This window comes from Podarcis bocagei (genome assembly GCF_964188305.1).
Source record: "Podarcis bocagei genome assembly, chromosome: 15".
Lineage (NCBI taxonomy): Eukaryota > Metazoa > Chordata > Lepidosauria > Squamata > Lacertidae > Podarcis > Podarcis bocagei.
In genome coordinates, this window is record NC_138141.1 from 13,031,990 (window position 1) to 13,056,605 (window position 24,616).

General features: G+C 48.9%; 1 protein-coding gene and 1 long non-coding RNA gene across 6 annotated transcripts in view; one reads left to right on the forward strand and one right to left on the reverse strand.

The window, feature by feature from the left end:
- The window catches only part of ROBO3 (roundabout guidance receptor 3), a 354,640-nt gene that overhangs the window by 180,764 nt on the left and 149,260 nt on the right, over positions 1-24,616 (reverse strand). The gene's annotated exons all lie outside the window — the stretch shown is intronic.
- Positions 16,848-24,616, forward strand: part of LOC308574303 — a 397,067-nt gene continuing 389,298 nt past the window's right edge. The window contains exon 1 of the long non-coding RNA XR_014002465.1: positions 16,848-16,999. This is a non-coding gene — a long non-coding RNA (uncharacterized lncRNA). The remainder of the gene's footprint in view (positions 17,000-24,616) is intronic.

The following is a 24,616-nucleotide window of genomic DNA, read 5'->3' on the forward strand; positions in this document are numbered from 1 at the left end:
GACATTGGGATGCAGAGAGGGGGGGTATGGGGAAGTCCTAGAAAGGAGGTTTATGAAAATATGTTTGAAACTATACGTGTATGTTTGTCATTCTTAATGTTTGTCTGTTTTTTCTAAAAATGTTGTAAAACCAATAAAAATTTTATAAAAAAAAAAAAAAATAAATTCAAGAATGTGACAGCAAACTCACTAAAATAGACATAGTCAACGTGGTGCCCTCCAGACATTGGACTACAATTCCCCTCCTCAGCTATGCTTGCAGTGCTCCAACAACATGTTGACTACTCCTACACTATAATTTAGAAAGTAAAAGGATTTTCTTTTTTCTTTTTTCTTTTTGAACATCCACTTGCCAAGATCTTCAAAACTTGCCTCAACTCTTTTGTTCTTAAATTCACAGGCCATTTTTTAGAAAAATGATGTTTTAGAAAACCAACCGTACTGCTGCCATTTACTCATGGTCACAAGATGGATACAACAGCAATTAGCTGAGGGCCTCCACCCTTGAAATATTCATGATATGGCCCTTGCGATTCTGAGTTGCTTGGACCCACCCAAGAACCAGACAGGCAAGCAGAAATTAGCCATGCTGATCCCTTCGCATAAGAGGCAAAGGGAATCCTTTCCCGCTTGCTCTACACAGATCCTGTGCCATTCCTTGGTTTACTTATGGATTGCACCGGGCATCTTTCCACTGGCCTACTTCAAGGATGGAGAGGGGAATCCTCAAGATGTTTCAAAGAGGGAGGTTTGCGAATGCAAAGCAGATGGTCCCAGACTCCGCGTATTCCTGCTAACATCCTTCCACACCAATTCCACTCCTACCCCTACTCCCCCCACAACCAAAGTCGGTCCTTGGTGTGGCTATTTGGCATGCAAGTCAGGCTACTGCCTCTCGCCAGGCACCACATTTCAAGAGCTGTCAGAGAGAGCAATCCCAGCTGGTGAAAGCAAACACTGCCTGCTGCTGCTCCTTCCCTGGGGCAGAATCCGGTCATGAGCCTCCAGCTGCGAATGGTGTCACTAGCTGGCTGGGTCATTGCTCGTGAGACGCTCATGTCAGTGGGAAAGGCTGGATATTTAATCAAAGCATTTAGATTTTACTTTTTGGCTTCATGGAGTCACTGAAGCAGCATGACCCTTTCTGTAAGATCAGAGGCCCAATACGGCAAGGGAAGCCAGATGCTGCTGGACGACAGCTCCCATCAGGTCCAGAAAGCATGGCCAGTGCTCAGGCATGACAGTAACTGTCATCCAACAACATCTGGAGAGCACAACGTTGGCTACACCTGCAACAAGCCACAGGGAGCCTCAAGGAGCAACATGCCAAGAAGAGCTGGAAGAGGAGCAGCATTCAAAACATAGCAGTCACAGCAAGAGAAAGAGGAACACCAATGGCCTGAGGATCATAGGTTTCCCTTGCCTGCTTTAGAACATAAGAGGAACCTTCTGGATCAGGCCCATCTTGACTAGCATCCTGTTCTCACAGCAGCCAACCAGATGATGATGATGATGATGATGATGATTATCATTATTTTATTTATTTATACCCCACCCATCTGGGCAGCTTCCAAAAAAAATATTAAAATACTGTACTACATCAAACATTAAAAGCCTCCCTAAACAGGGCCACCTTCAGATGTCTTCTAAAAGTCTGGTAGTTGTTGTTCTCTTTGACATCTGGTGGGAGGGCATTCCACAGGGCGGGCGCCACTACTGAGAAGGCCCTCTGCCTGGTTCCCTGTAACTTGGCTTCTCGCAGTGAGGGAATCGCCAGAAGGCCCTCGGAGCTGGACCTCAGTGTACGGGTAGAACGATGGGGGTGGAGACGCTCCTTCAGATATACTGGACCGAGGCCATTTAGGGCTTTAAAGGTCAGCACCAACACTTTGAATTGTGCTTGGAAACATACCGGCAGCCAATGCAGATCTTTCAAGACCAGTGTTATATGGTCTCAGCGGCCGCTCCCAGTCACCAGTCTGGCTGCCGCATTCTGGATTAGTTGTAGTTTCTGGGTCACCTTCAAAGGTAGCCCCACATAGTGTGCATTGCAGTAGTCCAAGCAGGAGATAACCAGAACATGTACCACTCTGGCAAGGCAGTCCGCAGGCAGATAGGGTCTCAGCCTACGTACCAGATGGAGCTGGTAAACAGCTGCCTTGGACACAGATTTGACCTGTGTCTCCATGGACAGCTGTGAGTCCAAAATGACTCCCAGGCTGCGCACCTGGTCCTTCAGGGGCACAGTTACCCTATTCAGGAATCCTCCACACCTGCCCGCCTCCTGTCCCCCCAAAACAGTACTTCTGTCTTGTCAGGATTCAACCTCAATCTGTTAGCCGCCATCCATCCTCCAACCGCCTCCAGACACTCACACAGGACCTTCACTGCCTTCACTGGTTCTGATTTAAAAGAGAGGTAGAGCTGGGTATCATCCGCATACTGATGAACACCCAGCCCAAACCCCCTGATGATCTCTCCCAGCGGCTGCCTGTGCCGCTGTGTCTATGGGCAACCCACAAGCAGGACCCAAGGACAAGCGCTCTCTCATCTCCTTTGGTTTCTAGCAACTGGTATTCAGAAGCTTTAGACTCCAACTGTGGAGGCAGAACATAGCCATCATTGCTAGTAGCCATCGATAGCCCCTCTCCGCAATGAATGTGTCTTTTTAAACCATGCAAGTTGGTGGCCCTCACCGCCTGATGTGGATCCATAGTTCAATTATGCACTGTTTGAATAATTTCCAATCTGTCCTGAATCGTCCAACATTCTGTTTTGTTGGATATCCATGAGTTCTAGTGTTTTACAAGAGAAAGTGTGATGGCCTAGGATTCGGGTTCGGACTCGGAACCAGGGGAGTCTCAGTCTGCACTGGATCCTTTGCCTCAGGCATCATCTGAACCAAGTCTGGGGCCTGACCCTGAAGAGTCCCAGTCTGAACAGGTTCCCCTGCAACAAGCTCCAGCTGGGCCGAGTCAGGGGCCTGAGCCTGCCCTGGCTCCAGATGCAGGGATTACCTTCAGCTGGGCCATCACTTACAGCTGCTCCACTACCAGTTGGGTCAGAGGAGGCTGAGGCGGCCCCTGGGTCTAGTAACTCACCGACATCTCCCGAGCTGCAGAGACTAAGGTCTGAGTACTAAGAAGAAGAGACCTGAGTACTCGCAGGAGTAGTGCTCACCTTTGGGGGAAACAGGGAGGTGAGTCACCGGGGGATCAGGACCGACCATTGCCCCGACAAAGATAAAAGGCTGTCGGACCCCAGGTTGCAGGAGCAACATTGATGTATGCCAGATCCTGCCTGAGATCCTGTACCTGTCCTTGCCTGGTTTCCTGCCTCGTGTCCTGCCTTGGCTCTGTCGGACTGACTCCTAGCAAAACCTTTGGATTCTGGACCAGTCCTGGACCGTGTTTCACGGGTTACCCCCGGGCCCAGCACAGGGAAAAAAACTTATTTCTATCCACTTTCTCCATTCCATGTGTACGTTTACAAACTTCTAACATGTCACCTCTCACTTGCCTTTTCTCTAACCTGAAAAGTCCCTAACACTGCAACCTTTCTTCAAAGGGGAGTCGCTCCATCCCCTTGATCAATATCCTTTTTGAAGTGACCAGAGCTTTAGGCTATGACATGTTCTGCAATTGCTCAGGCACCACGTTCCCCAATGGCAGCAGACTCCAAGAGGGAGATGAAAGGAAAGCAAATGTTGACCGGCCGCAAATGTTGTTCCAACAAGTTTCTTGGCCAAACATTCCAGTCCGCAGGAGAACAGTGGACCCATTACTTTCTATGGTGCTTAGCTGGGACAAGAGCACAAAGGCAGGCGCAGCAACAGAGAAGGGCTGAATTTGTGCCATGGGTGGGTGAACACTTGCCCACTCACTAAAAGGAAAGCCACTAGTCCTCACTGAGGTGGTAAACCTGCATTTCAGGCTACAGATGAATGTGATGGCATGACCAGATGCTTCCCCATGAAAAACAAAATCTCTGCATATAGGTCAGGCTTCCCCAACCTTGAGCCCTCCAGATGCTGTTGGAATACAACTCCCATCAGGTCCAGCCAGCATGGCCCGTTGTCAGATATGATGGGAATTGTAATCCAACAACATCTGCAGGGTACCACGTTGGGAAGGCTCATCCAGATATTATTATTTTCTACGGCACCATCTATGTACACAGTACTTTACCAAGACTAGGCAGGATAAGTCCTTTCCCCAAGGGACTTACTTTGTAAAAACCGGGGGGGGGGGGGAGAGACAGAGGAAGAGGAGAGAAATGAAGGTCAGAATAAACAGAGGAGGGGAATATGCAATTATATCACAGGAAAGTGTTATCTGATTTGTTCATTCTTCATACACAGGATACCTTTTTTCATATAGGGGAGCATTCAGTCAAGTGACTCCCCATCTATAGTATGAAGTAAAGGTTTACCACTAGGCCAGGGTGTTTCAGATTCAAAAAACAGCCAAGTGGACACACACCAAATCAAAAAACCACCTCCTTTTTCAGCCAGTCCCTCTTGGAAATAGAAACATTTTGAATGATTTTCTCTTTAAAACTGGCACTCCTAGGTAGGCACACCAGCCGCCTTGTTTAAACACTCAGCCCAGCCCTCAAATTGTTCTCCAAAAGACTCCATCCCCACTGAGTGGGCCTTTGGGGGCAGAGGTCCAGGGCCCCACTCAGCAGAATGAGCAGGAGAGCTCTCAACACAGCATTGGGGGGTGGCTTACCACATTTTGAAATACAGTGGTACCTCGCAAGACGAACGCCTCACAAGACGGAAAACCCGCTAGACGAAAGGGTTTTCCGTTTTGGAGGCGCTTCGCAAGACGAATTTCCCTATGGGCTTGCTTCGCAAGACGACAGCCCATAGGGAAATATCCGGGACAGCGGGGAAGCGCAGCGCGTCTTCCCCACTGTCCTCGGACCTCCTCCGAAGCCGGGCGGTGGGGCGGGAACGCCTCCTCCCGCCGCCGCGGGCTTCGGAACGGTGCTCCGAAGCCGGGCGGCGGGGCGGGAACACCTGCCCCCGCCGCCTGGCTTCGGAGCACCGTTCCGAAGCCGGGCGGCGGGGAGGGAACACCTTCTGAAGGCGGGCGGGGGGCGAAAGTCTTTGCTCCCCCCTGCCTGCCTGTCCCGGAGGGCTTTTGAAGGCAGGCGGGGGGGAGCAAAGACTTTCGCCCCCCGCCCGCCTTCAGAAGAGGTCCAGGACCTCTTCTGAAGGCTGGCGGGGGGCAAAAGTCTTTGTCCCCCCTGCCTGCCTTCCCAGGGGCTTTTAAATCGCCCCGGACAGCGGAGAAGTCCTCCGCTGTCCCGGGGCGATGTTAAAATGCCGCCCGCCAGCATTTTAAGATCGCCCGGACAGCGGAGAAGTCCTCCGCTGTCCCGGGTTTTTTTAAAATGCTGGGGGTGGGAAGAAAAGCCCTTGTTCCCCCCCCCCAGCCTTCAGAAGAGGTCCGGGGACAGACTGTCCCCGGACCTGGTCTGAAGGCGGTTTCCCTAGGAACGCATTAATTGATTTTCAATGCATTCCTATGGGAAACCGTGCATCGCAAGATGAAAAACTCGCAAGACGAAGAGACTTGCGGAACGAATTTATTTCGTCTTGCGAGGCACCACTGTATGGACATGCACATCACCATCTGAAGAGAAACCCTCCCCTCGCCACCGCAACACACACAAGACTTGCAAATTCAGAGTCTAAAAGTCCCTAAATGAACACCGCTTTCATTGCCTCTAGTTACAGCGTACTAAAAGATGTCATTAGATGGGTTGTTTCAGAGTTTGTAAAAAAAAAGGGGAAAGGGGAAAAAAGGCTGTGTCAGCCATATGAAAAATTCCAAAGGTTGAGAGCCATTCTACTCATTATCCAAAATGAGATGGTATAAACGAGGTTGTAGAATTCTAGACCATACCACTTCTGTATGGTCTGTATATGTATGTGCCATATTTTTTTGAATACTCACCCATATAACACACCTCCCTGCTGGTAATAAACTAGCACACCAGGGAGATGGCTGTTGCTAACCATACTGGACGTGCTTGCTTTCAACATGCAATGAACCTTTTGCAATGGGGAGCATTTGAAAATGGGACCATCACCCCCCACACTGGAATCTCAGTTGGCACAGCCCAAGGAACTCCACCACCACATTCTGCCTAATGTGAACATCGGCTGCAATGGTTGTTGAGAATGGCATTTATGCGTGTGCATTTTCTGGTGATTTATAAATGCCAAGTCATCAACAAGCTCTGCTTGATAAGACTAAGGATCTACCTAACCTAGCATTTCGTGCTCTAAACAATGGGGAAGGGCTGCAGCTCAGTGGTAGAGCATTGCAAGCAAAAGGTCCCCGTCTCAACAGTGGCGTAGCGGGGGTTGCCGGGGCAAGGCAAGTAATTTGCGCCCCCTAACCCATGGATTTGCGCCCCCTAACCCGTGGATTTGCGCCCCCTAACCCTAACCCCCAGATGTTGCGCCCGGTGCGGCCGGCCCCCCCTGCACCCCCACGCTACGCCACTGCGTCTCAATCGCCATCATCTGCAGGTAAAGGTGGAGGAGACACCCTGTCTGATACCCTGGAAAACAAGGTAAGGCAACATGGTTAATCAAATCGAAGTCAGAGTTCTCTGGTTCAGGTGTAACAGGGGACTCTGCCTTAAGCCAAAATCTTCATGTCGAAGGTCACTGTACAGGAGGAGGAGGGGAGGGAGTGCCCAGCCATAGTACTTGTTCCCTGCTTAGTAAACCATGGTTTATGAAAACTACAAGGATTGTCCTAACAGGGGCGTCTTGCCCTTAGAAGCCACTGCATGGGGGACCAGGGCGCCAAGGAAGAGGCGGAGGCTGGACACAGCACCTCCCGGCATCAGCTCACCGCCCTCGCCCGCCTCCACCATGCCGAAGCAGCGCCGCGCCTGGAGCCTCCATCTGCCATGGCTACCACGGCACAAAGAAGCCAGCTGAGCCGGGAGGCGCTGCGTTCAGCCTCCGCCTCTTCCCCGCCAGAGAAGCCGCCCTCCAGCCACTGCCAGCCTCCTCCAGCCCCACCAGCAGCGCCGTCCTCCCTAAAAAAACTCTGGGAAACGGGGGGAGGGAGCTTTGCACCACGGCGCTGGATATGCCTAAGACGGCCCTTTGTCCTAACCAGGCCAAGGGGTGTGCATAAGGGAAATAACGGTCAGAATTCATCAGACCTCATGCCCCTTTACTTCTCTAGATGCTTTTTTTCTGGTGCATCTCAGCCTGCCAACTTGCCCCCACTCTTAGGATGCCAACCGCCCACCATGCCCATTGTTAGTCCAGCCAAGCTATTTCGCAGCTGAGAGATCAAACAGAAATTTATCCCGTGCACGCCAAAACAAGATCTCCTCGCTGATCCTGCGGTGGGTTTCGCAACGACGCCACCTTCAACATTCCTTTTACAAACCCATGGTTAAAATAGCAGCATCGTGTTCAATGTGCTGGCGGGAGAGAGCACTGAAGGTACGGCACAGATGTGCGATGCTGTTATTATCAAGATCTCCTGTAGTGCTTTTTCCAGAGGCGCGCACTTAAGCTGCCTCTAATTTCAGTGGCATGGAAAGCAGCCGTTCGCATCACAGATAATTTGTCGCCATTGAAAATATTCTGTAAATCCAGAGGAAATCGGGGGGGGGGGGGAGATGGAGAATTAGTGGCTGGGGCAGGGGGGATACCTTCCATCCTCCTAAGTGTAATTACAAACAGGAGCTTTGCAGCCAAACAGATAAAGCAGGATTAGAGTAAAAAGTGGGTAAATGCCATCAGTGTGGTGGGGAACGACTGGTGCAAGCTGCAGTGAGCTACACAGCAAAGCAAGAAGGAGCAAAAACCTGTTTACTTACTGAAAATGTGAGGGGGAGAATCTCTAGGGATCATAGGCCTCTAACTGAATATGAATGATACCTATTTTCTCTGTGGCTGATCCCAATTTGAAGAAAGCAGCACACTCACATGTTGTTGTTCTTACCATAAGCATCAAGGGATCTGTTCAGGACATCTTAACGTTCACCTGAGTCCTTATAGACCACCGGGGCCAAAATGTATGGGAACCGGCCCTACTAGAGAAGTTAACCAACAAACTTAAACTGGCATGGGACAAGCACAGGAAGACGTCTTCACGCCATTGTGGTTCCTCTTTATTACATACAGAGCACAACGGGACAATGACCAATCCCCCCACAACAGCATACAAATCAATAGAAAGGTAAAGGTAAAGGACCCCTGGACGGTTAAGTCCAGTCAAAGGTGACTACGCGGTTTCAACACACATCTCGCTTTCAGGCCAAGCAAGACAGCGTTTGCCCACAAACAGCTTTCCGGGCCACGTGGCCAGCAAGACTAAACTGCTTCTGGTACAACAGAACTGTGATGGAAACCAGAGCGCACAAAACCTTCCCGCCACAGCGGTACTTATTTATCTACTTGCACTGGTGTGCTTTTGAACTGCTAGGTTGGCAGGAGCTGGGACAGAGCAACGGGAGCTCACTCAGTCATGGGGATTTGAACCGCTGACCTTCTGATCAGCAAGCCCAAGAGGCTCAGTGGTTTAGACCACAGCGCCACCCGCGTCCCTATACAAATCAATATGCTAACCTGACCCAACAACCTATTCTGCCCCCTCAACGCATACATACAAGCCACAGTGCAGTCAACTAAATGTAGCCAACAAAGCTTGGGATCCCCGATCTCTAGCAATATCAATAAAAATAAATATATAGAGAAGCAAAGAACCCACCCACAAACCCCTACAGTAACACTAGGAAACAGAACAAAAGAACAATACCCTCACCTCTCTCTCCTCCTGTCTTTTCCCTCAACTGCAAGATGTCTATGAAAAAGGTATCTTTCACTTAAGTGTAAGCAAACCATGAAAAAGACTATAAACTGACAGTGGAGGCGATAGAGGTACCTTTCCCTGTTTATCTGTCCGTTTTGTAACACAAAAAAACTTCAATAAAAACTAATTTAAAATAAAATATCCCAGCTCTGTCACTGAGGTCATCCAGACCAGAAGTCGCCCATTTAGTGTCACAAGTCCCATGCTATAGAACACTCTTCAAGCGACCATTTGCTTTTGGCTTTCCTGTGTCTCTTGAAGACGTTTTCATGCTGACAGGCAGTTGTTTAGAATTTCCTTGAGTGGTTAGTCGTTTTGATAATTGTTCTGCATTGCTTTTAAAAGGTTTTTAAATGTTGCTGCGCACTGCCCTGCCATTCTGTGAGAGAGCAGCGTACGAATACTTTTATAAAGTATATAAACGGATCTCAAGTGCAATTTCTGGCTTCTGCAGACAAGGCTGGGACAGACTCGCTGCCAGAAACCCCGGAGAGATGCTGCCAATCAGTGTAGACAATACTGAGCTGGATGGGTTGAAAATCTGGCTCGAAAAAGACCTTTTCCAGTGTTCCTATCATCATTGTCTCTGGGAAGAGTCATAGCTCAGTAGTAGAGCATCTGTTTTACAGGCAAAGTGGCTCCAGGTTCAATCCCCAGCATCTCCAGGTTAGGCTGGGAGAGACCCCCAGGCTGAAACCCTAGAGAGCTGCTGCCAGTCAGTGCAGGCCGTACTGAGCTCAATGGACTGACAGTCTGATTCACTATAAGGCAGCATTCTGTGCTCCTAAAGTGGGCACAAACACAGCCATGGCTCCTAAAGTCATTCAAAGATTATGGCAGGAGCAGGGGCGTACGAAGTGGGGGGTGGAGGGGGCGGGCCGCCCCAGGTGCCACGCAGGGGGGGTGACAATATGGCCCCTGCCTCCCCTCCAGCTGTAGAGCAGCTGAGGGCACATGCAGTCCATATGGGTGCCACTCTTGCGAGCCGTCCATACGGACATCCGTATGGGCTGCCACACTCATACGGATGCCACACGCGAGTGGCAACCCGTACGGAGTGTGCATGTGCGGCATCCCGTATGGTCACCACACATGCGCAGTCTGTAAGGGCTGCCGCTTGCACGGCATCTGTACAGGCTGCCACAGATGAGCACTCCATACGGGATGCCACTCGCACGGCAGCCCATACGATCGCTGCGCACAAGCAGAAGCCTGTATGGAGTGCGCATGTGCGGCATCCCGTACAGAGTGCGCATGTGTAGTATTCCGTATGGAGTGCACACACGCGGGATGCCATGCATGCGCAGTCCATATGGGATGCTCTGCCCTGGGTGCCGGAGAGGGATTCCTCCGCCGCTGGGCATTAGCCCCCAGTTGCAGAAGGTGACATCACAACACCTTGCCACAGAGATGGGGAACCAATAGCCCTCCAGATGTTGTTAGATTAGAACTCCCTTCATTCCCTGACCACTGGTCATGGTGCCTGCAGCCAGCAGGCACTGGACTCCAAAAACATCTGGACATCCAAAAACATGTTCTCCACCTTTACCACGTTGACTAAACTTGTGTTTTAAGAAAGTCACACTGATTTCTTTTCCCTTCCCCTCCTCTGAGTCATCTGGCATCTATGCCAGCTGTCTCCAGCTTGGTTACTTCCAGATGTTTTGGACTACCACTCCCAGAAGCTCCAGCTGTCCAAAACACCTGGAGGGCACCAGGTTGGCAAAGGCCCATCTATGCTGTTAGAATGATCTAGGGCAGAGGTGGGCAATGCGGTGCTCTCCCGGTGGCGTTGAGGACTCCAACTCCCATCATCCCTGACCATTGACCGTGCTGGCCTGGGCTGATGGGAGTTGGAGTCCTATGATGTCTGGAAGGCACCATGCTGGTTATCCCTGAGCTAAGGAACCTAGTAAAGTCATTTCCCTGCTGCCTAGGAAATCCCTTTCCACGGGGCACGGCCTCCAATAGCGGACTCCCGGCTTTCCCTTTAAGCCAATTTCAACACTCTGCCTCGTAATGTGATATGCATCTGGCAGGCTTGTCGCGTCTGCCCGACAAATCAGGCAGAGTCATCGCATCTCAGAACGGAGAAAGGGAACAGTTTCCCAGCAGAGCGTCACTTTGTCTTCAAGAGGCGTGTGGTACAACCGCTAAGGAGATGCATACTTGAGCCTTGCCTCAACTGCAGGTGGCCCTGAAATGCAGGAAATCACTGTACACTGTTTAATTACAATACGGTATAGAGCAATGGTCTTCAGCTGGTGTGTTGGGAATCTCAACAGGGTCACAGCCTCCTCCACGGTGGGTCGCAACCACAGCACTACCACCATGCAAATACAGTGGTACCTCGGGTTAAGTACTTAATTTGTTCCGGAGGTCTGTTCTTAACCTGAAACTGTTCTTAACCTGAAGCACCACTTTAGCTAATGGGGCCTCCTGCTGCCGCTGATGCACAATTTCTGTTCTCATCCTGAAGCACAGTTCTTAACCCGAGGTAATATTTCTGGGTTAGCGGAGTCTATAACCTGAAGCGTATGTAACCTGAAGCGTATGTAATCTGAGGTACCACTGTATATGGCAAAAGATTAAGAAAGGGGTCCCCAAATGCACAAGTGGGTTAAAGCGGAATGAACCTGGGTTTTAAAAGACTACTGGTGTAGAGCAGTATTCCCCAACCAGGTGCCCTCCAGATCTTCTGGACAACAACTCCCATCAGCTCCAGCCCACATGGCCAACAATTAGGGATGATGGCAACTGTAGTCCAAAACATTTGGAAGGTTTGGGATGCCTGTACTTTTTATAATATAGTCCAATGGCATCATTCCTCAGCATTCCATTAGCCGGGGGAGATAATGAATAAGAGGACATCCCTTTAAATAGAAATGGGGAAATAAACTGAGGCCTCTGAGAAGGTAGCCCCCAATATTAGGAGCTGAACATGTTTTTTTAAAAGAAAGGTATGCTCATTTTTAACCGTAGTAAGTTAGGTTTAGCTGGCATGAAATCTATTCGCTCCTTGCCACCCTTATCTACATATCCCCAGAGTTATGTAGCTCACTTTGTCTCTTTAGGTTCAGAACGTGTAAAATTAGGGGAGGGGAAGGAGGAGGAGAACAGCTACATCTGTGAGAAGCATTTCAAAGCACACAAAAGCTTATTTTCCAAAAGCTTGTTGCTAAGTCAGAGTTTCTTCCTTTCTGCAAACAATCTCGCCCTTTAAAATCAAGATGCTCAGATTGTTTCTGACAAGCTTAAATACACTGGGTTCTTTTTTAAAAAAACCCTGCGCATTTTAAGATTCTTTTTTCCCCAGAAGACTTCAAATAATTCCTTTAGCCCTTTCTCAGAGAAATCCAGATTTGTTTTTCAAAGAGAAGCTTGAGCTGCGCTCCATATGCCAACAGCAGCCTCATCCCTGCCACGCACAGATGTTAAATGGATTGTTATTATACAGACGTGGCCTAAACACTAAGATCTATGGGACTCTGTAGTGACTTCCATGCTAGCTGAATTGCACTCTAATGCATGGCCTTAGGGCTAATTCACACAACCAGTGTGTCAAAACCAACACCAACAGTTTCCACTCATGACAAGACGCTACAGGCCAAAGTAAACCCCAGCAGCAGCCACAAGAGTCATGCTGAAAGGAAGGCTTAGAATATGAATGGGCAACTCGTGGTCCTTGCTGATTTATTTGCTGCGGCCCACTGGCTTTTCTTAGCATCCAAGCATCCCAACATTTATTTTCCGACAGTACAGCGAGAGATGACAGCACGAGGCTTAAATTAGCCACCCATGAGAGCAATTAGCAGGTTCCTGTGATGTTGACAAAAGCACCTGCAGAGGTCTGGAACTTTTTTTTTTTGACGAAGATTAATGGAAGCACAAACCCACTGCAAACAACAACGGCCGTGTGGTAACAAGGTCCCTATAACTCCCACTGACTGACTTCCAAACAGGAGGCACCATGCTCGTGCTGGCATCATGGGCTGGCATCATCAGGCAGCTGCAAAAGTCCATGCCTCAGCAGGGGACCCACAGCCAGCTCCTGGAGCAATGCTTCTTCTCCTTGCTGTTGAGGGAACATGATGGGGAGCAGGAACAGAAACACGGAGTAGGCAACCTTTTAAGGATGGACATCCATGCTAGAGCCAGCACTGGCTTCACGGCTGCAGAGGGGAGAGGAGAGCTGCTATTCAACAGCTAGATTGTCCCTGGGAGCACAGCTGCCTTGCACCACTATTTATCCAGGTAGCCCAGTCCAGTATTGACTACTCTCCAGGGTATCCAGCAGTGGTCTTTCCTACTGGCAGCTATCCCTGGAGATGCCAAGGATTGAACATGGGACCTTCTGCACACAAAAACATGTGCTCAGCATCTAGCATGGTGCCATGGTTCTTCCATGAGCTGACAAGGTGCTAGGACCAATCTCAGAGTTGCCAAACCTGCACTTGGATCCAAGAGCTGGAGTATGCACTCTCCAGTAAGGCATCCGTGAAGGTTTATTGTGGAGGAGGTAGAAAGACCCTCAAGGGCAGAAGGTACCATTCTGCTGCTCAGGCAAGAGAAAACTCTTTGTGCCTAGATCACACCCACTCAGTCCATTATACTGCCTGGCAATTGGGCAGTCTCCTCCTCCTCCTCCTCCTCCTCCTCCTCCTCCTCCTCCTCCTCCTTTCTTGCCCATCTGCCTTAGTTGCCCCAGCTACTCTAGGTGGCTTCCAACACATATAAAACCATAACAACATGTCAAGCATTAAAAAACCTCCTGATACAGGGCTGCCTTCAGGTCTTCTAAAAGATGTGTAGTTCTTTACCTCCTTGACATCTGATGGGAGGGCATTTCACAGGGAGGGTGCCACTGCCAAGAAGACCGTCTACCTGGTTCTCTGAAAGTGAGGGAACAGTCAGAAGGCCCTCAGAGGTGAACCTCAGTGTCCAGGCTGAATGGGGTGGAGACGCTCCTTCAGGTACATTGGGCAGAGGCCATTTAGGGCTTTAAAGGTCAGCACCAACACTTTGAATTGTGCTTGGAATCGTACTGGGAGCCAGTGTAGATCCTTTAGGACTGTGTTATATGGTCCCAGCAGCCACTCGGTAAGCTTGGCTCCCCACTGGAAGGGTATTGGACAGTGACTATTAGCCATGATGATGGCTAAGTGGAAATCTTCAGGCTAAAGGGAAACCTCCAAGTTCCGAAGCAATATGTCACTGAATACCTGTTATGGGTATGTATGCAAAAAAGAAAACATGGAAAAGGCAATTGCTCTGAAGTCCTTCTGTGAGTTTCCTGGGGACTTCTGTTTGGCCACCATGGGACAGAAGGCAATGTGGACCTTTGGTTTGATCCAAAAGGTTCTCTTTATGATAAGTTTACATAAGGCAGGAGTCCATACACAGGATCTCTTAACAGTTATGGCATAATGAATCTGATCCTGAGCATGTACTCATGCTTAACAATATAAGGAGTGTCTTGTTGGATTACACCAATATCTGCTTCAGGGATGGGGGAACCTGTGATGCTGGACCACAATTCTCAACATCCCTGACCATTCTGGCTATACTGGCTAGAAGTGATGTGGGTTGTGGTCCAACAACAGCCGCAGAGAAGCCCTTTGGCTGTCCCTGTCCTTGGTGGCGCACTAGAAGAAGAAGAGGAGTTTGGATTTGATATCCCACCTTTCACTCCCCTTCAGGAGTCTCAAAGTGGCTAACATTCTCCTTTTCCCTTCCTCCCCCACAACAAACACTCTGTGAGGTGAGTGGGGCTGAGAGACTTCAAAGAAGTATGACTGGCCCAAGGTCACCCAGCAGCTGCATGTGGAGTAGCGGAGACGCGAACCCAGTTCCCCAGATTACGAGACTACCGCTCTTAACCACTACACCACACTGGCTCTCACAAGAAATTGCTCTCTCACAAGAAACTTTCTCTCACTAGAAATTGCTCAGTGGTCCATTGCTGGACCAGCATTTGTCTTCCATCCACTTCTGGGCTAGAAGGCCTTTACTTGCTTCCGTCTATCATCCAATGGCCACTGAATGCAACAGATGTAAATCAGTAAAGCATTATCTTTTAATACCTTCTGCTGTAGATATGCATCTGTACATTTAGACCCAGCTCTTCCCTGGGCATTCGGGTTTGTTTCTTAGTATCGTGACAGGTGCCAATCACATGCCAGCTAAGTTTACAGCACCGCTGGAAGTGGTCACCTACTCACATGAAAGCTTAACAAATATTGATCAGCAGAAGGCCACAAAGGCATATCAGCAGGTAAAGTCTTGATATGTTTGTGCAACACACACCCTCCCATATATGAGAAGCTAATGCGATAAATAGCATCTCTCCCTGAGCCTTCAAAATATTAAACCACCTTCAGGGAAAGGGAAGGTTCTGGGCTTCCCATCAAAGAGCCATTTTTTAACCCCGATCTGAGAATCTCTAACATGCAGGTATGTGAAATCCAATATCCATTCTTGCCTCTGGCTACTGGAAGGAAACTAGACCTCTCCAAGCATCATTCAGACATCTGGCTGCTGCAAAAGGCAAAGGAGAGAGTCCCTCTCATCCTCGCATCTATTTGTCTCTCTCCACCATCTGGTTGACAAGGCTGTGTGTACTCTGCATGCAAAATTTAAAAAATAATCTGTGCCAAGAAAGCTATGGTAACAAGAAGACAAATTCTGCAGCTGGAGCCGGCCCTGTCATTCAACAGGGGGAGACAGTCTGCTAGGACAGTAAGCTGTCAGTTAGGGCTGCAAAATTTAAGCTGCAGTGATATACACACTTACCTAAAAATAAGCCCCATGGAACTTAATGAGGCTTTCTTTCGAGTAGACAAGCACAGGACTGCACCATTTAAATGATTAAATGGCAAGAGCATTTCATTTAATTGGGTTAATTAAATTAAACCAGAGTTTCCCATTAATTGGACACCAAATTTTTAAATTATATAATACTAATACAAGGTTCTTGTTATATAAAAAAAGCAGAAGGCAAGTGACATCTTAAAGTAATGTGTCCCAAGGCATGTTCTGACACCATATGACAGTCTAAATGACAATATTGCTGAAGCTAAGCAGGCCAGTGACTGTATAGGAGTCTGCCTGGAAATCTCATGTTCACTATCTTCAGTTCTACAGATGAGAGGTGGGATAAGTTTGCTAACTTAAGGGAGGGACTATAGCTCTGCATGCATAATGTCTTGGGTTCAATCCTTAGCACCGCCAAAGATCCAATAGCAGGTAAAGGGTAAGACAGGGCCAGTCCTACCATTGGGCAGGAGGGGGCAACCATTTCAGGAGGAAGATGCTCCCAGATCTACCTCTGTCACTAGAGGCCCAAGTAATCTCAGTGGCTTCAGCTGGTAACACAGCTATGGCCACTTCAGGATTGGGACACCCAGCCCACTGTCATCCGTGCACTGGTAACTTCAAGGCTAGGGTATGGCAAGGTACTCTGTGTGCAAGGCCCAGAAATTGCAGCAAGTGCAAAATGCAGTGACTCAACTGCTCACTGGGGCAGACCATTGCTGTGCTCTTATGCCTGTGCTGAAAAACTGCTGCCACCTGCCAATTAGTTGACAGTCTAAATTCAAGGTGCTTGTTGTACTGATAGGCAAAGACTTATACATCTCGGGACCAGGATACTTAAAATACAGACTCCGCCCAGTTCATTAGTGCACTCTGCAGATGCCCTCTTATTGGGAAGTTCATTCTGTATGATGTAGGAATCATACTTTCAGAGTGTGGAGCTCACCCTTTGGACCCCCCTCCCATTACATATCCAACAGGTGCCCTCTTTGCAGTATTCTGGGTGCCTATTGAAGACTTTCCTCTTCCAACAAGCCTTTTAAGTGGAGATTTTCAATCTTCTAAATACATTGACATAGAGTTTGTACTTAGAGTGGTACCTCAGGTTACATACGTTTCAGGTTACAGACTCCGCTAACACAGAAATAGTGCTTCAGGTTAAGAACTTTGCTTCAGGATGAGAACAGAAATCGTGCGGTGGCAGCACGGCAGCAGCAGGAGGCCCCATTAGCTAAAGTGGTGCTTCAGGTTAAGAACAGTTTCAGGTTAAGAACGGACCTCTGGAACGAATTAAGTACTTGACCCGAGGTACCACTGTACATGTGTTTTAATGTTGTTGTTTTCATGGTTAAATTGCTTTGGGATGATTCCCGGGGATTGATTCAAAAATGAATCGGGTTACAGACGCTTCAGGTTACAGATGCTTCAGGTTACAGACTCCACTAACCCAGAAATAGTACCTCGGGTTAAGAACTTTGCTTCAGGATGAGAACAGAAATCGTGCAGCAGCGGCGCAACGGCAGCAGGAGACCCCATTAGCTAAAGTGGTACCTCAGGTTAAGAACAGTTTTAGGTTAAGAATGGACCTCCAGAACGAATTACCGTAAGTTCTTAACACAAGGTACCACTTTATGTAAAATAATGAATAAAATACTAAGGGCCAGTGGTGACAGTCCCCCAGCTGTCCCTCATGAGACCCCTTCTGCTGGAAGATAGAGCTGCAAGCCTGCCACACATTTCATCCTCCATCCCCCTAACTGTTGCGCTGGCCTCTGTCCGAACAGCTCTGTTGGTAGAGCATGAGACTCTCCATCTCAGGGTTGTGGGTTCGAGTCTCACGTTGGGCAAAAGAATTCTGCATTGCAGGGGCTTGGAATTTATGACTCTCGTGCTCCCTTCCAACTCTACAATTCTATGGTTCTAAAAGAGAACACAATCCCACTACTAGTATTGAAGGAAGATTCAACTTCTGTATGCAGAATTGCGGAAGAGGGGATATGTCATCACGTCCTTTGCCTCGGGCAGCAAAATATATTGATGCAGCCATAAGAACATAAGAGCAACCTCTTGGATAAAGCCAAGAGCCTCTCTGATCCAGCATCTCACAGTGGTCAACTAGATGCCTATGGGAAGTCCCAGCAAGACTCAAAGAGACCCAATTGCAGCAGCACTCTCTCCCTGTGGTTTCCAGCAACAATTACCGTATTTTTCGCTCTATAGGACACACTTTCCCCCCTCCAAAAATGAAGGGGAAATGTGTGTGCGTCCTATGGAGCGAATGCAGGCTCCTTGACTTCAGCGATAGCAACGGGAAGCCTCCAAGGCGCAGAGGGAGCGCTCCCTCCACGCTCCAGAGGCTTCGTGTTGCTTTCGCTGAAGCCTGGAGAGCGAGAGGGGTCGGTGCGCACTGACCCCTCTCTCTCTCCAGGCTTCAGGCAGCTATCCGCAAGCCTTCGGAGCGCAGCAGGAGTTCCCCCCACGCTCCGAAGGCTTGCGGATAGCAGCCTGCAGCCTGGGGAGCGCAGCGCCAACTCCCGCTGCACTCCCCGGGCTTCAGGCAGCTATCCGCAAGCCTTTGGAGCGCGCCCCCAGCCCCGCAAGCTCCCAGACCTGTTCTGGGGGCTGGGGTCGGGGGAAGCTCAGGCTTCCCCCACCCCAGCCCCGCGGCTAAAAATGAAGCCAAGACAGCCAGCGGGTGTTTTCTTTATTCCCCCCCCCTAAAAACTAGGTGCGCCCTATAGCCCGGTGCGCCCTATGGAGCGAAAAATACGGTACTCAGAAGCATGCTGCCTTTATCCCCCAGAGGTTCGTAGCCATTGATAGCTTTATCTTCCATGCATTTGTCTAACCATCTTCTAAAGCCATCCATGTTTGTGGCCATCGCTGCCTCTTGTGGGAACACATTACATAGTTGAATTATGCACTGCATGAAGCAGTACCTTCTTTGGCCTGTCTTCAATCTTCCAGCGTTCAGCATGTGCTAAGGAAAGGCCAGCCACCGGCTGAGACCCGGAAAAGACCTCTTCCCACCCAGGGCTGATCTAGATAGGCTGACCTGGTAGATCCTGGAATCACAGGAAAGAAGGCCTCTTCTAAGGTGAAGATGTCTGGTACAACCCAAGCATCGCCTAAAAAAAGATAAATGCTTCGGAGCATCTGTTTATACGCAACCACAAATTTAAATAAATGAATTAAGAAAGAAACAAAGATCTTTGCCAATTAATTGATGAATCAGGTGACAGCTCCATTACTATTTATATTGTGCAGGGGGAGTATGCAACATTTCATTTTCTGCCTCAGGCACAGAAATTTCCTCGGCCATCATTGTCTGCAATTTGTATAAATTATGGAAATTAAGCCCATTTGCACCTTATGTATAATTTATTCTGCTTAGCCTAATTGTGGGGAGGGAACAATGTGATTGCATGCCAATGAGGCCCCACCCACTGGAAATCTAATTTGGACACACACACCCCTGTGCTTTCTGAGATTTCACCAAGTCCTTCTTATGCACTTTTGTGCTTTACAAGCCATAGCAGGTAGAGACACTGAGGTCGCATCCACACCATACATTTTAAACCAGGGGTCAGCAAACTTTTTCAGCAGGGGGCCAGTCCACTGTCCCTCAGACCTTGTTGGGGGACCAGACTATATTTTTTTGGGGGGAGGGGAAATGAACAAATTCCTATGCCCCACAAATAACCCAGAGATGCATTTTAAATACAGTGGTACCTCGGGTTAAGTACTTAATTAGTTCTGGAGGTCCGTTCTTAACCTGAAGCTGTTCTTAACCTGAAGCACCACTTTAGCTAATGGGGCCTCCTGCTGCTGCCGCGCCGCCGGAGCACGATTTCTGTTCTCATCCTGAAGCAAAGTTCTTAACCTGAAGCACTATTTCTGGGTTAGCGGAGTCTGTAACCTGAAGCGTATGTAACCTGAAGCGTATGTAACCCAAGGTACCACTGTAAAAGGATACATTCTACTCACGTAAAAACATGCTGATTCCTGAACCGTCTGTGGGCCGGATTTAGAAGGCGATTGGGCCAGATCCAGCCCCCGGGCCTTAGTTTGTCTGCCCATGCTTTAAACCACTGGAAATTGTAGTTTGCTACAGGCACTGGGAATTTTAGCTCTGTGAGGAGCCGCCTAACAGCTCTCAGCATCCTTAACAAACTGCAGTTCCCAGGAGTCTTTGGTGGAAGCCAAGACAATCAAAGTGGTATTGTTGTTGGCATCCATCCGCCTCAAGAGACAATGGAGTATTCCTCTAGTGGTGAAGTAAAACTGCTGCGTTAGCAGCACCAAAGTGACCTGCTCGGGGCACAAGCCTGGACAGCGTTTATGGAGCTCCTAGGCTGCCCAGACAAAAAGACCCCCTTCTCAGCCTCGCTGATGTGGTCCAAAAGAAAGCAGAGCAATACGCTTGACACCAGCTTGGCTGCAGGAGTTGCCAGAAGGAGGTATACCAGGTGCCATCCAACTGTCTTAGGGACTCCACTGAGATTTGTGAAGGGTTTACTCCTTAGCCTTTTCTTCTCCTGATGATATCTTGCAAGGCAGTGGATGTTTAGGACCAGAGCTTTGCTTTTCCTAGATGGACCACTTTCCCAGGTCGATGAGCCCTATCTGCCTCTCACTTTCCTCTGCAGCACATGCAGAAACCACCTTCTGGACCGTTGGACCAACTTGACCACTCAATTCACCACAGCCTGTCTTCACATGCAAAGGAAGTCTCTAACTCACTGAGGGTTTGAGACCCATTGGCTAACCTCACCTGGTTTAGCCTGCCAGTCGAAGCCATTCTCCAGGATGTGGCCACTGTCGTATGCTGACAGCTTCTAGGAGCCACAGGTGAGAGCTGAGTGCAGGGTAGGAACCAAAGACAGGCAAACCGCCCCAGAAGGAGCATTATGTGTCTTCCTCAAAGGTACTACCCCCTCCCCTAATACCCTATACACCCCTAAAATAGTATAATAGTGCTTTAAATGTGTGGTGTGGATGTGATCTGCCTTTTTAAAATACAGTGGTACCTTGGTTCTCAAACACCTTGGTACTCAAGCAATTTGGAACCCAAACACTCCAAACCCATAAGTACTGTATTTTTCACCCTATAGGACGCACTGTCCCATAGGACGCACCTAGTTTTTTGGGGGGGGAAATAAAGGGGGGGAATTTATCCCCCCCAGTCACGGTGCTGGGGCGGGGGATGCCCGAGCTTCCCCCGACCCCAGCCCCCAGAACAGGCTGCTATCCACCAGCCTAGGGAGCCTGGCAGGAAGTCCCGCTGGTCTCCCCAGGCTTGCGGATATCTGTCCCCCGAGCTTGTGGGGCTGGCAGCCTCCAAACCAGGTCGGAGAACAGCGGGATGGCAGCGCTGCATCTCCCTGCTGTCCCCTGAGCTTGTGGGGCTGGCGCTGGGGAGAAGCGTGCTTCTCCCCAGCGCCAGCCTCCAAACCAGGTCGGGGAACAGCAGGATGGCGGCGCTGCGCCTCCCCGCTGTCCCCCGAGCTTGTGGGCTGCAGGCTGCTGCCCGCAAGTCTTGCGAGCCCGCGGGAACTCCCACTGGGCTTGCAAGGCTTGCGGATAGCTTCCTGAAGCCTGGAGAGCGAAAGGGGTCAGTGCGCACCGACCCCTCTCACTCTCCAGGCTTCAGCGAAAGCCTGCATTCGCACCATAGGACGCACACACATTTCCCCTTCATTTTTGGAGGGGGGAAAGTGCGTCCTATAGGGTGAAAAATACGGTAAGTGTTCCAGTTTGCAAACTTTTTTCAGAAGTCAAATGTGCTCCGTTTTAAGTGCTACACTTCCATTTTGAGTATTACACTGATGATTTGAGAGTTACGCTTACGATTTGAGTGCCACACTTCCATTTTGAACGTTACTCTGAGTTCTGTCTGTTTTTATTATTTATTTTGCATTTTTTGGTTTTGCGGCTCTTTTTTGTTTCTGTGACTGTGTGGAACCCAGTTTAGTTACTGATTGATTGATTGATTGATTGATTATATGACTGTAGTACGCTTTCATTTTATGGATCAACGGTCTCTTTAGATAGTAAAATTCATGTTAAACTGCTGTTTTAGGGGTTGCTTTTTACAAGTCTGAACAGATTAATCCATTTTGCATTACTTTCTATGGGAAAGCGCGCCTTGGTTTTGGAACACTTTGGATTTCTGGAACAGATTAAGTTTGAGAACCAAGGTACCACTGTAAAGGGAAAAGTAAGACAAATATGGATTGCAATTCTGAATTCTGTGCCCATTACTACATTTTCTGCACTGGTGCAGAATCCATGCCTCCCTTCCTGTCAGTATCATGAGAACAATCTGCTGGATCATACTAAAAGCCTGCTCAGTCTATAATCCGGTTTCACAGAGTGGCAACCAGATGCCTCTTGGAAAGCCCACAAGCTGGACGTGAGGGCAGTAGCCTCTTCATCCTACGGGTGTTTCCGAGTGATTAATATTCAGAGGCAGCGGGGTGTCTCCAGCTAAGTTCTACACAGACCCATAAGAATGTAAGAAAAGCCTGTAATTTCTGGTATGCATAAGTATTGCTGCCTCTGATTGTGGAGGCAGAGCAGAACCATCAAGACTAGTAGCCATGGACAGCCTCTCCTCCATGTGGCCATCGCTGCCCCTCCTGTGGAAGAGAGTTCCACTGTTTAACTATGTGCTGCGTAAATAAGTACTTTCTTTGATCTGTCCTTAATCTGTCCTTAATCTCCCAACCTTCAACTTTGTTGGTGTGCACGAGTTCAGGTATTGTGAGAGAGGGAGAGGGAGAAATTCCATCTCCATTGGAAGGGGGACCCACTGGAATTAATGAATCTAAGCTAGTCCTCCAATCCATGAACTTCAGCAGCTCTACTCTGAATTAGACTAGTATCGGATACAACCCAAACCAGCCGCCGCTGCTGCATATTGTGGTAGAAAATCCCACAATTCAGTGCTGAATTGAACCTGGGATGTTCTGCATGTTTCCCTGGATGACCCCTAGTTCTAGTATTATGCAATGCAGTTGGAAAACAGGTCTATATCCACTTTTTCCATATGATGTACAGTGGACGCTCGGGTTGTGAACATGATCCGTGCAGGAAGCACATTCGCAACCCACAGTGTCCACAACTCACAGCGCTGCATCTGCACATGCACAGGTCACAATTCAGAGCTTCTGCACATGCGCAGGTGCCGAAACCCGGAAGTAACCTGTTCCAGTACTTCTGGGTTCGGTGCGGTGCACAACCCGAAATCACGCAACCCGAAGCATCTGTAACCCGAGGGATGACTGTACCGTGGTACCTCGGGTTACGGATGGGATCCGCTCCGGAGGCCCGTCCGTAACGTGAAATGCCAGCAACTTGAAGCGCTGTGTTTGCGCAGGCGCGCGGCGCAATTTGACGCTTCTGAGTATGCGTGAAGTGCGATTTAATGCTTCTGTGCATGCGCGAGCGGCAAAACCCAGAGGTAACCAGTCCCGGTACTTCCGGGTAGCCACGGGACATAACGCAAAAAGACACAACATGAAGCGGACGCAACACAAGGTATGACTGTATAAGTTTGCAAGCCTCTTGTCATATCAAGCCCCCCCCCTTATGCATCTTCCCAAGAAAATAGTCCCAAGCATTGCTCCAGCCCCATTAGCATTTGGGCTGCAGCTCCAAAACACTTCTGTAAATCAGAAAACACCACATTTTGAGCAAACAGCCCTGCAAACAATTATACTGCTACCATTTGGCATTTATTATACGCCAGCCATCAGAGTATTAATTGCTGTATGGAAGACACGAAGTGACAGGAGTCCTCCTTAAAGGCCTGATGTCTAAAGCAGAGTGGCAAGGCTTTGAGGAGGATGAGACAAGGCTTGAGCAGCGAAGGATGTGGGAAGGGGAGGGCAGAAGAGAATGCTACTTTCAAGGCTTTGAGTGCATTCTTCCATCCCACCCTGCTCAATAAAACTCACTTTTTTAAAAATGAAGTTTCTAGCCCTCACCAATGTAGCTTCAGAATTGTGCAGGGAATGTCTTTAGAAGTTGCAGAAACTAGGAAAGTTGGAACAAAGTTTCCCGGAGGCGGGAGAAAGAAAGAGAGACTTCATAGCTCTGCAAAACTTACGGCTGAAGTCTGCCTCCAAGTCATATCTTTTAACCCAGAAACCCTGCCCCTTCCTTAGGCCGGCCACAAATTATTTAGTGAATACAGAAAGTCACTCTTCACTCTCTCCCCCTAGAGGGGAGATATGAAATTGTAACTAAATCCTGGGAACTTGCTGCTGTTTACTGATTACAACTGTGGGAAAGAGTTTTGTGACCTTGCAGGACAATGCCTTCAGAAGCACTGTTGGGTGCTTTCTGTAATATAAGTGCCCTATTGGATCAGTTAAGTCAGAAGATGGACTTTATGACAAAAGCTGCCAGTGCCTTTGATCAGGTAGTGGAAAATTATATGGAGCCCACTCAGGAACTAAAACAGGAGTGTGCCACGACAGAACAACAGAAAGAAGAGGACCCTGCTGAATCTGGGACGCCAGGGATGGAGGGACTCTCGGCCCAGCAGGAAAGTGAGCTTTTGGATTTGACAAATGAACTTGGAAAAAACCAGACTTGGAAAGATAAAGTTTGGATTGAACTGGAAATGGGGGGTTGGATTGACCCCCCTATGCAGGGAGGTTTGGACTTTCCGAGTCTGGAAATGGGCCGTCAGAGGTTTGGAGCTGTTGGGACTCCCAATTTTGGAGGGAATCTGAAATATGTTTTAAAACACTACATGGAGCTTAGTCTGGACTATGAGAAAGGGGCTGATTTGTTGAAAAGGGTCAAAAACACTACAAAGCTGGAGTTCCCGCGAGTGAAAGGAAAATATGAAGAAGAGCTGCGAAAGGGACATGGAAGAGACTTGAAGGCCTCGGATATAAGGGCACCAGGTTAATGTGCCAGACTAA